This window comes from Psammomys obesus, unplaced genomic scaffold, assembly GCF_907164565.1.
Source record: "Psammomys obesus unplaced genomic scaffold, mPsaObe1.curated_primary_1811, whole genome shotgun sequence".
Taxonomy (NCBI): Eukaryota; Metazoa; Chordata; class Mammalia; order Rodentia; family Muridae; genus Psammomys; species Psammomys obesus.
Window position 1 is genome coordinate 45538 of NW_026591643.1, and position 6112 is coordinate 51649.

At 46.8% G+C, this 6112-nt stretch overlaps 1 pseudogene; it reads left to right on the forward strand.

The window, feature by feature from the left end:
* The first annotated feature begins 3738 nt into the window (after positions 1–3738).
* On the forward strand, positions 3739–5075 carry LOC129680083 (adiponectin receptor protein 1-like; annotated as a pseudogene).
* Positions 5076–6112: the final 1037 nt, after the last annotated feature.

Consider the following 6112-nt stretch of genomic DNA (forward strand, 5'->3'; position numbering starts at 1 on the left):
TGGAGTTACAGACAGTTGTGAGCTGCCATTGTGGGTGCTGGGAATTGAACTGAGCTCCTCTTGAGGAGTAGCTGGTGCTCTTAACCACTGAGCCATCCCTCTGGCCCTGACACTGACATCTTAACCACTTCTATGATTTTACTTTTTAAAAGATAAAGTGGCTTTTAAACTCAGCTGTATCAACAGTGTACTCTGTGTGACGAAGTAAAGCCGTGACAGACGTGCAGCGTGAGTGCTGACAAATGCGTCCTCCCGTGCGCTGGCTACTTCAATCGAGCTACAGAAAGCTTGTCGCTTGGTGAGTCTGAAGCTGCTGGGGTCGATGCCGCTGTGACCCTGGCTCTCAGAAGCTGAGGCAGGACTGAGCGGTTGAGTCCGGCTTCCACCACAGGGCTCCTCTGCCTGCCCCAGAAGTTGCCTCATGTCCCTTTGCAGTTAGCACCCAGCCTTATCCAGCTGCTCTGCTTCTGCTTCTGCCGGCTGCTGTACACTTTCTAGAGTTGCATATTCGAGGGGTTATACATATAATATTTAACACATATTTAGTATAGATTAACATGTAATATATTTACGTAAAAATATGTATTATATATACTTTTCTGAGGCTTCCTTTTCTACATGACACGTTTTAAAAATACAGACATGCAGATGCCTTTAGAAGCCATTAATTTCTTTTTATTGCTTATTGGCATTTCATCATATAGATGTAACACAATTTATTTATCCATTCACTGGATAACTATATAGATTATTTCTAATTTTCTATTAACAAATGTTAATGTCACATTAATTATTGAATTACATGCTAAATTACTATGAATCTTTGGAGAGACATGTTTTTGTGTCTGTTGCAAAAGAATTCCATAAGTGTCTTAGACTTCAAGGGCTCTGATAAAATTCCGAGATCAAAGCTAGCGTGGAAAGGAAACAGTCATTTCAGCCTAGGACCCTCCGTCACAGTCATCCCAGAGGGCAGTCAGGGCAGGAGCTCAGGCAGGAATGTAGGCAGCAGGAACGCAGGCACAAGATGCGGAGGAACGCCAGTTACTGGCTTGCGTCTCCTTTCCTGCTCAGGCTGCTTTCTTCTATACCTGGGATCACATGCCCAGAGACAGCACCACCCACAGTGGGCCAGGGCCCTCCCACAGCAATCACTAATCAGGAAGATGCCCCACAGACTTGCCTACAGGCCATTCGAATGCAGGCATTTTCACAATTGATATTCCCTCCGACCAGATGACCCTGGCTTGTGTCAAGTTGACAAAAAACTAACCAACACGATAAGCAAATGCCAAGTTGTTTTTCATAGTGGATGTATCGTTTTACATTCCCACCATCAGCACTGAGAGTACCCCACAGTCTCTGTATCTAATTTCAGCCATTTCTCGGATCATAGCAATGTTTGTACCTTCGTGACTAATGATGGTGAGCATCTTTCACATGTTTTTGATCACTGATCTAGCTTATGTGTCTGTCCAGCTGTGTTGCTGTGGTGGTCTCAATGAGAACAACCCCCATGGGCTCATCTGTTTCACTGTTTCAGGCCCTGTTGGTGGAACTGTTTAGGTAGGATTGGGAGGTGTGGCCTTTTGGAGCAGGAGCGTCACTGGGGGTGTGCTTTGATGTTTCAAAAGCCTATGCCAGGCCCAGTCTGCCTCTCTCTCTCTCTTTCTCTCTCTCTCTCTCTCTCTCTCCAGGGCCATTCCTTATCTGCTTCCTTCCATGATGGTCATGGACTAACCCTCTGACACTGTAAGCAAGCTCACAATCAAATGTATTTTTTGTTTGTTTGCTTGTTTGTTTTTTAGGAGTTGCCATGGTCACGGTGTCTCTTCACAGCAATAGAACAGTAACCAAGGCAGTCGCCAAATTAGAGAATTAGGTTGCCATCTTATCACTGAAGTATGAGCGCTTCGTAAATTTCAAATATGACTCATTTCCCAGATGTTTCCAAATACTTTATCCCAGGCTGTGGATTGCCTGTTTGCTATTTTTCTTGTATGTGCAGGTTTATGTACATGAATGCATGCTTGTGTGTATAGGTGAGGTTTACATGAGGCTTTTTGCTGAGGTGCTGACTGACTTTTGTCTTGCAGCAGGGTCTCTCTTGAACCTGGAGCTCAGAGGTCAGTGAGGTTGGCTAGCCGACCAGCAGGCCCCAGGGATCTTCCTGTTTCTGTCTGCCCAACGTTTGGGCTACAGTCACACAGTATTGACTCTGGCTTCTCCATGGGTGCTGGGGTGCTCCTCTTCTTTTTGGGTTTTCAAGACATGGTTTCTCTGTGTAACCCTGACTGTCCTGGCACTCCCTCTGAACTCAGAGATCTGCCTGCCTCTCCCTCCCACTGGGAATCAAAGGTGTGCGTGGATTAATTTTTTTCTTAATGGGTAATCTACAGAAGTCTGTCAAAATGTACATATAATTCTTCAGAAAGAACACATCTCTGTGTGTGCACATGCTCACAGACATACATGTAAGACCCTTGTAAACACTGATGTCAAGAATCCCAAGAAGGGAAAAAAAATCAGCTGTCAAAGTCAGAATAATGATAATGAGAGCATTGATCCAGTTCTTACTGGCTCCGAGAGGAGAGTGGAGGGTGCCATAGCAGCAATTTTTTTCCAGGATTTAAAAAAAAATATTTATCTTTATTTTATGTGCATTAGCGTGAAGGTGTCAGATCCCTTGAAATGGGCATTACAGACAGTTGTGAGCTTGCCATGTGGGTGCTGGGAATTGAACCCAGGTCCTTTGGAAGAGCAGACAGTGCTCTTAACCACTGAGCCATCTCTCCAGCCCTTTTCCAGGATTTTTCATCATACTCAGACATCCAGGTATTCAGGGGTGGGGAGTAGCTTTGTATCTATGGTCCAATGGGCCTAGCTCTGAGTCAAGCTCAAGGCATCGTCCACATGACAGTAGTTCTGCAGGCGTGTAAAAGGGGAGAGTCGCGGGGTCAGAGAAATTGCCATCTAGATGTCAAAGGAATGCTGGGAGGCCAGGCGAGGTGAAAACAGCCCCTCCCCTCCCCAAAAGGACAATACCTGAAGCTGGGAGAGTGAAGCAAAAGTTACAAAATAGATTCCGGGAAGGGACAGATGTAAAAATGGAAGACATCGTTGAGGAAAGCCTCAGGATGAAGAGAGCCAACCCAAGACAAGGCCACAGGGATGGGGCTGCCCAAACCCTTGGGGGGCTTATGTCCCATCACTGCAAGCCCGGGATGCCAGAATTGGAGCCACAGAGTTTAGTAACTTGTTCCCCTCTTGGGTAGTGGCCTTGCTTTGACCCCATCCCAAACTTGACCGCAATCCCTAATTTCTATGATTTCATTTCTCCTTTGGGGGCACAATATTGGTTCTCTTGGGCTGGTGCATTTTGGAAATACATAAAGTCGCTTTTTGGTTTTCACAGACACCAATAGTCTGTCTGCGTCTCAGGCAAGGCTTTGGCCTTGGATTTGCACGTGCTGGTGAAGCTATTAAGATATGAGAATTCAGAGTGGATAAAGATGCTCACGCTGTGAGAGCTGAGGTGTGCAGGAGCCTTGGAAGCCAGTACAGAATGCTTCAGTTTGGACCTGTAATGCCCCTCCCCCCTTCCCTACTGGTGCTGGTGGGAGGTGCTGGAAGTGTTCCGAGGAAGAGGATGTGGGCACTCCTCCGTGCTCCCTGCTGTGGTGGCCTGCTCGCCGCTGGTCCAGAGACAGCACAGCTAATGATCATGGACCTGAGCTCATGGACACAAGACTAAAGCACAAGCATGCCCGGGAAGATGGTGGGAGGTGTGGGTACCGATACTTCCCCTGCAAGCCCACCATGCCGTGCAGCAGACGGAGGGGTTCCTTACACGTGGCCTGGCAGGGACATTGAAGGACATCTCACGTGCTTCCTGACTGGCTGAAAGACAGTGACGGCCTGCTGTGCGGCCACAGGCCACGTATGCCCTCCATTTGGGCTAGTTCCAAGAGCGTCTTCTGCACCTGGCACCGTCTAGGCCAGTGGTTCTCAGTCTGTGGGTCACGGCCCCTTTGCAGCTTGAGTATCAGGTATCCTGCAAATCTGATATTTACGCTACGATTGATACGTGTAGCAAAATTACAGTTATGAAGTAGCAATGAAATAGTTTTATGGTTGGGGTCACCACAGTGTGAGGACTCTAGAGAAGGGCTGCAGCCTTAGCAAGTTGAGGACCGCTGACAGACCCGTCGGCTTCATGCTCTTTCTCTCTTTGGGAGTCTTGACCATGCTCAGACCAAATGCATACTTGCCCCCAGAGGAAAGTGATCTGGGGATGTTTTTTTCAGGTGCAGCGCTCTGCCTCAGCCTCTCCTGGCTTGCCACACAGGCTGTTGTCGTTCAGAGGAAGCCTCTGCGACGTCGTCCAAACTGGACTATTCTGGGTTGTCCTGCTGGTTACTGGAGCTTTGTCCCTGGCTCTGTTACTGTATCTACTGCTCCCCACAGCCACAGCTCAGCTGGCTCTCCATCATCTGTGCCCTGGGCATCTCTGCCATCAATGTGGTCCACTGGGGTCAGTTTGCCACTCCTCAGCACTGGCAGACAAGAGCAGGGGTGCTTCTAGGGCTTGGCTTGAGTGGTGTCACTGAGGGCTTCGTCAAGGCCACCACTGCAGGCCACATGGACGGGCGTGTTCTCATGTGGCTGAGATGTACAACATGGCCTTTATGCTGCTTAGATCCTGAGGGCTTCTTTCCTGGGAGATTTGACTTACGGTTCCAGCCTCGTCAGATTCCCCATGTCCTGGTGGCAGAGGCAGCTTTCATCTGCCTCCATGGGGTCTGCCCCTTCAGGAATCCCATTATGGCCTAGAAGGTGTTCCTGCCAGCTCTGAGCCTTCCCATTGGAGGAGTGGGGGAGGAGCTTCCCAAGCTTTTAAAACAGCTACTTTGCTGAGAGGAGGCACAGGCTGGGCTGTCTGTTTCTGGAAGCCACCTCTTGGAGGACTGAGTACCAGTGCCGCCTCATCTCACTGTCACAGCCCTGGGCAGGACACTTTCGGTTCCAGTCCCGGGGCTGGGGAGCCATCCCTGCTGGACTTTAGGCTCAGGTGACAATTCCACCCATTTAAAACAATGTTAATCTGGTCCCATCTTTCTAGATTTACTTATATGGCAGGACAAGCAAAGTCAGCACCTTGACCTAGCCCCACTAATCATGGAAGTGTGTCCCAGCGTCAAGGACCTTAAGTTTAACAACTTTTTTTGTCTCGACAGAGTAATGTAACATTACACTTAAGACATTAATATTTAATACTAAGCTTTAAAAAAGAAGCCTGCTCTGGGTGTGATGGCACACACCTTTAATCCCAGCATTTGGAACTCTGTGAGTTCCAGGACAGCCAGGGCTACACACAGAAATCCTTTTGTCAGAAAAGAAAAAAATAAAGAAAAAGAAACCTGTTACCATTGCTATGGGCCTTGATACAACGACTGTGATGATAATAAATGAAATTACAGATGAAAAAATTCTTAAGAAAATTAAAATCAAAACAACAAAAAATGGTGTAGATTGGTACCAGGTTTTCTCCCAAATCACCAGTCTGCCCCTCTTTGGACAGTACCTGCCTCCAAGTAAGACAGAGAATTGCCCAGACTTTATGCAAACAGCCCACATTAAAACCTGGTATTTAAAACAAAACAAAACAAAACAAACAAACAAACAAACAAAAACCTGGTATTTTGTTGAAGCAGGCTCCCCACTTCTGAAATCATGAAAGAGGTAATTCTTAGGGCTTTGATTGGTAGGAAAGTCATTAAAAATAACTCCTTCTGTTTTCCTTAAGGTTAGATTAAAGGTTAGAGAGATTTCAAAAGAGAAATTGGCTAAAAGATGTATCAAATTATCTTTGGTTGAGAAACCTTCTCAAGAAATGCAAATCCTTTGTGTGCTTCCTGGGCTTAGCATTTACACAACATATTTCAAGTTTAAAAGCCCTTTACTATCGTAATTGCTGATATTAGTAAGCACTTCTTCTTGCGTCTCACACGTGTGAATTCTGTCTTAAAGAAGTGTTCAGAGAGTGCATGTGAAAAGTCGGTACAGAAGTGATCGTCGGTCCTGAATGTGCCCTTCTTGTCTTTTTCTGTGC